Consider the following 6,276-nt stretch of genomic DNA (forward strand, 5'->3'; position numbering starts at 1 on the left):
TATATTATGCTAAAGATATGTCTAGATATATTTCTGTAGTCTTCAGGCGCTCCATACACATATATATACGTATCGACATATGTGTATATGAGACGTCTCCAGGTGTTTCCCCGGTATGTGTATATATCTCTACGTATCTCTATTCACAGACTTGAGATAGATGCGCCTCCTTTGTCGATTTCCCTTATCTTCTTGGTCGGTGCTGTGAGGGGTATTGGCCTGCTATGAAGATCTGAAAGACCTGATAGTAAAGACACTCCTGAATGGAGAAGGCTTGAAAAGAATTGACAAAAAAGAACTCTCCCTTCGTCACTCAAAAGAAAAATGCCGCGAGACTTCTCACGGGAATAAATGAAAGAGGAGAGATGAAACTGCGGGTATTCCTCAGTGGGTTGTGCAGCAAGAGAAGAGAGCCTTCATCTTCTCTCACACATCACCAGTCATCTCCTCTGTATTAGATGCAGGTGGATACAAGCTACTTTTCTATATTGCTTCCCGGGACAGAAACTATCGACACTTACCACCTTTATACATATGAAGTACAGATGCATGTATCTATCTCTGTACACATCTGTGTAAGTATGAACTTACATAGATGACTATGAGTGCCCTGGAGAAGTTCATACGGCTTTGTGTGTTCTTGCAGACTTCAGCCAAGTCGAATAGTTTACGTCTCATGCCATCCAGCAAGCCAAGTAACGTCTCAATGGCTTCGTTTCTTCATAGAGCTTCACTTCACATGAGACCCCGTCATCATTTTGTGACGACTCCTCAGTCTCCAGGTGTCTGGAGAGGCTTCAGACCTTAGAGAGACTGACTCTAGATATCTTCTGTCTTGTCTCTTTCTTTTTCTTCGTTATTTTGAGATGTCGCATTCATGAAGTCTTTCCTCTGTGTATTCGCTTCTTAGCAGTAGAAGTCGGTCTAAACGTCCTTTTCTTTTGTCTGTCGTTGTAAGGCTGAAAGTGAGGGGTGCAGTGAGAAGCCTGGGGAGGCGGGGGAGGGTGACGATAAACTCCGCACATACACAGAGGTATCTCTAGGTCCCATTCTCTCTATAAATATATATATAGCTGTCCACTTATATATATATATATGTACGTGCAGAGGAGTATCTGTGTGTACTGTGTATGGCTCCGGACATAGATGCTGTAACGGAGGTGAAATCTTCCTTCTTATACAAGGAGTAGTTCAATGGTAGCTACTTAAGACAGTAGCTAGCAATCCACTTACAGGATCTGCACAGCAACTAAGACTTCAGTCAGAGATTCGTCTCTGATGAGAGGACGGAGACACATCGCCTTAAGTAGGAGTTCTCCAATTGACAGATCTACCGACTTTCTCTTTTTCTCTTTGTAAATTATCCGGAAATGAACTCTTCTTATGAATGAACTGCGTTTTCTTCTTCCCTATCTCTTGTTCGAATGTGTTTCTTTCCTTTCTCTTCCCCTGGGTCTATCCCACTAGGATCTTCTTCTTATTCGCCCCGTGTATACGTCTGACTCTAATCTATCTCTCATCTGTTTCTCCCCTCCTACGCCTTCAGGTCAACTACCACATTCGTGCGCTGTGGATTTGCAGGCTCGAGATCTCAAGGTTCTTCTCCCTCAATATACAGTCCGAAATATCCAGCCTTTCGATATGTTCCCCCACACTCGACATATTGAATGTGTCATAACTCTAGATCGAACCTCTTCTTCCTCATCAGATTCCCCTGAATGAAATAGAAAGTCTCCAAAAGTACAATCGATACGAGCTATGTCTATATAGACAGAAAGCCTTCTTCTTTTTCTTTTCTGGATGATAAAGAAGAATCATCTTGCTTAGAACATTGTCCTCATGTAAAAAGGCGACTCTGGACGGAAGCAGACACTAGGCGTTGATCAAGCGAAAGTTGGGTCTATGGAAGAGGCGATGGGCTCGGGTGCTGATTTGAACCAAGGGGGAGGAGGAGGAAAGAGAGACTGTACATATACCGAGATGAAGAGAAAGAGAGAGAGAAAGATGAATGAGGAGGTTCTTTGGGGGATCGTTTTGTCATGAAGGGTAAAGCCGAAAGAAGAGCTAAGTTGAGAAAACAACAGAAGGACAATAATAAAGAGAGTAAAGAGCAAGCAAGAGAGAAAGGAAGATGACTTCGAATGATGTTCGTACATATGATAGTCAGGACAGGAAGATCAGCGGAAAGATCAGTGTTCTTTCTTCTCATGATAAAGAATAGACTCACTGTGAAGGCATATAGAGGCACGCAGGTAGAGAGGGGGGAGGGAGAGGTCTCTGTAAGTAGGGCAGATGCGAGGCAGTCTGCTTGAAAGTAGTGAACTTCTAGAGTTCTATTGAAGGATGTCTGTCACTTCTCGTGAAACGTCTTTCAGACGTGAAGGAGAAAAATTCACTTGTCTCTGTATGAAACATATCGCTGATGGGACTCACAGGGGAAAAGAGAGAGAGAGAGAGAAGAAAAGAAAGGAAGAATTTCGACCGGCCGGGGCTATGGCAGTGTTCGATCTGCCTTCAGTCAAGGAGATAGATACGACTGCTTGGTTGCCCCATACACATTCTGCATGCAGTACTAGAGATAGCTGATCATACACCCGAAGGGCATAGTAGCCACTTCCCGCTGTAGAGTTATCATAGCTCCTCTTCCTAAGAGAAAGACAGGGATTCTCTATAGTCGTTTCAGAGAGTGAGTAATACTATGGAATAACGAGACCATCCTCTAACACGTCTATTCCTGCATGCGTCTGGCTTGGAAGATAGTTAACAATGAACGCATCACGAGGGTTGTTGTCACATAGAGTGCTGTATGGAGAGAGAACTCGCCCTCTTTTTCACTTCATTGCTCGAGGACTGGAAAACTCTACGCACTTGCTTGTGTTCATTCGCTTTAACTTCCTGACACCGTGCTTAGATTGTTTGCGGCTTTACTGGGCTTTGGATTTGTCGCTAAAAAGATGAGGGGTGCAGCTACTCCAAGCACTTCACACACTGGTCACGTCCACTAGTGTCTCTTGGTCTCTTCAAGAAAACCTCATGCGGAATGAATGAAGGAATTATATCGTCCCAAGGGCAGTCGTGTCAAACAAGCCAAGGCTTCAATCAACGGAAGCCCTGTAATTTGCTCTTTCGTTCTTAGGTATCTCCATTTTAGTTATACGAGGACAATAATGGTCTCAAGTGCGGTGTACCTTGATTCAGTCATAGGGAGGCTATTCCTCTTAACTACAAGCCTGTCTGGATTGGCAGAATTCTAGCTCGGAATTGAATCTGCTGCTGGGGATTGATATCCGACGCCTTGATGGTTTATGACGATGGAAATGACAAAAACCTCCCTGCTTGTCATAAGGATTTGGAGTAACGTCGCTAGGCTGTAGGGATTAGAGAGATTCGTGAGCTGCGCGGGTTTGACCTTCTCCTTTTACTTTTCCTTCTACTGTTGTCATTCTCCCCTTTCTTTTTGTCTCCGGAAGAATGGCTTCTTTCGACACATTTGTAACTTAACAAAGAAACCTTTCCCAATGTGGCTGGATAGCACGGTTCTCTTCCTGTCCTTTATCTCGGTGTATTCGCACTGCGGGCGTCAGAGCCTCTAGAAGGCGGAGTATGTCTTTCTTTACATTCACGTTATGTGCGAAAAGCGGGCATTTTCGTCTACTGCAGCATCCAATACTACCACACGACCAAACAAATAGCAACCAAAGAAACCTCTCACTGCCGGCGCAATCTGAATGATCTTTTTCGGTGACGGTCGATAAAGATTCCTTCTGTATTACTCCACAAAACTCTCTGAAGAGTATCTTGTGTGTAGTGACACCTGCCGACTCATACCCTACACATCGAGGTTACCCTCTGGGAGAATCCCCGGGGATCATCTTGAGTCTTCAGAAGATTGTTCTAACGGTCTATTCTGCAATCGTGTCGAATGTGTTGGGTACCGCATGTGAATTCCAAGCTTTTCCAAGGCATCCCTTTCACGACATCCATCTGCCGGGTGACCTTCTATCGTCCCCTGACCATCGCCATCCCATCACAGAGATCCGTAGGAAACTTTCTGTCGGTAGTATCGCACTGCCGTGGACCTCCAGACATATCCGGTACGTGGAGATCCCGGGGTATTCATCTCTATCCCTGTCCTGTAGGTGTATATGTATGTACAAATGCCATGGTGTTTGCGGTTCTTCTGTCGACCATTGAGAGGATGATGGTGGCCTGTAGGAATTCTTTCTTGTGAATTACATCCTCTCCCTCTTTGGGAACATCAACAGCTCATTGTCTCCACCCTTGTAACTTCTTTCCCTAAGCTAGCTACTCCTCCTCTGTCTTATCTCCGGTACTTAGACATACAGATACCGAGAGTGTATATTATGGATATCTTTACCAACTCCATATGAGATACAGAGACCACTGTGTTCGTCATGCTTCTCCCTCCTATTGAAGGGATAAGCATAATGAACTCTTGGGGGCCTCGCTCGTCAGTGAACTTCTCTTTCCCTACTTCAAGCAGCAATAGTACTTGGTTGTTCACAAATACAGATTTTGCTTCTTCTAGCTCGCCGTCTCTCCTCGATTCTACCTACTGCCACACCTTCTCAGGAAGACCTAAGATGGTATGAAGAAAAAGAGACTGGTATGAAAGTTCCTTAACAAGCTCTCCACTACCTCTGTCATTCAGGGGTTGAAGTCCATCTGTTTTCTCGTTTCTGTCTTTCTCTTCCTTGAGTGTATGTACAGAAGAGAGCACAAGTTGAGCACATGCGAGTGCATGCGGGCCAGGCCGCGCATGCCATGCAGATGGAATTGCTTGAGACAAGAAGTTCTGTGACAAAAAGAACATGCAGTTTAATCTTCGTATCTCTTCTCATCCCTAGTTCACCTATTCCGTTATCAACCAGTAAAGAGTACCTTATTTTCTCTCCTTCAAAGTCAAGTATATCTATCTCTTTTTACCATCTACCTTTCCATTCTCACAGCAAGTACACATCAGAGTTCTTTCTTTTCACGAGACTCAAACTCCAGAGTTAGTCCTCGTTCTTTCTCACGTACCTTTCCTTCCTTTCTTCCTTCCGTTCATTCCTAAGTCCCTAGTCTTACCTTATCTCCCATGCTTGCTGGGAGTGTCAGCGGGGCTCTCAATCAACGGCACTGCCCGTCTTCCCTTCTACATCTCCTCTCTCTTCTCTTTCTACCATTCAAAGATCTCTTTCAAGAAGATCTCGATCGACTCTCTCCTCGAGAGAGGCCCATCCAAGAAGTCATCGACCTGTAGAGACATCTGGCCCTTTTCTCGTCTTCACGGCCTCTCCTCTTTTTTCTCCTAGTCAGACAAAGCGTTTGGTTTCATTCCTCGCTCTTTCATCTCGAGGACATCCGCATATGAACCTATACGCATGCATATCTAGCTACATGTATAGCTCATCTCCGTGAATGCGTATAGTCTTTCCGTTCATTGGCAGATCACGCAAATAGACACTTTCTGTTGGTTGAGTATGTTTTGGCTCAGTTATTCTAAACTTCTGGAAGAAAGCGGAGTGAGAGAGTTACTCCATGACTCTCTTGGCATCTTATATGGAGACGCGGTTTACTTTCAAACTTTTCCTCCTCTGTATCCTGTTTACTCCGTCTGTATGTACACCTGAAGAAGCTTGCTATCCATTTCAGGAGTCTAGAGCCTTGATGTATAAGGCGACCCCCATTGCCTGAACTCTCTGTATCAGTTGTTTGTATCTCTTCTCTACCTGAGCCTCTGTGTGAATCTTCCGAATCGTACACTCCCGTGTGCGTGTATCTACCCATTGATATGTATCTATATAGACACATGAAGATATGTACATATGTGCTTACCTATGGGTGTATAATGTAGTCATCCATTCATATATGTATATAAATACGTATATATATAAAGAGAGAGATACATATACATCTTCTCAAGGTGTATATTGGTACGGATGCATGTCTCTACATGACTCTAGCCTCCTGAAGGGGACCTTCTCTTTTCTTCTCCTACAGCCTTCTTGATACTCCTCTATTATGTATTGCAATGTTGCCCCGTCATACCTCTCCCTCTATCTGTTTGAGGGCGAAGAAAGTTCTTCGGAAAACGTCTCTTCTCTCTTTTCATCTCTTCACTCTTCTTCTCTTTCTTCTTGTCTGTTGGATTTCCCGAAGGCCTATCTATTTACCGCCTTTACACGCTTCTTCTAGTCCTAGCCGTAGCCCTGACAGGCTTCATACCTCTCACCATCCACTTCTTTCTTTCTCTCTTTCTCTTCCTTTCTT

The 6,276-nt window shown here is 44.3% G+C and overlaps 1 protein-coding gene across 1 annotated transcript in view; it reads left to right on the forward strand.

Annotated features, from left to right (window-relative positions):
• The window catches only part of CSUI_009889 (trna (uracil-5-)-methyltransferase), a gene marked incomplete at its 5' end in the record, with an annotated part of 7,251 nt that extends 3,744 nt beyond the window's left edge, over positions 1 to 3,507 (forward strand). Inside the window, 2 exons of the mRNA XM_068069998.1 lie at positions 647 to 695; positions 1,582 to 3,507. The remainder of the gene's footprint in view (positions 1 to 646; positions 696 to 1,581) is intronic.
• Positions 3,508 to 6,276: the final 2,769 nt, after the last annotated feature.

This window comes from Cystoisospora suis (genome assembly GCF_002600585.1).
Source record: "Cystoisospora suis strain Wien I chromosome Unknown contig_6273, whole genome shotgun sequence".
Classification (NCBI taxonomy): Eukaryota; Apicomplexa; class Conoidasida; order Eucoccidiorida; family Sarcocystidae; genus Cystoisospora; species Cystoisospora suis.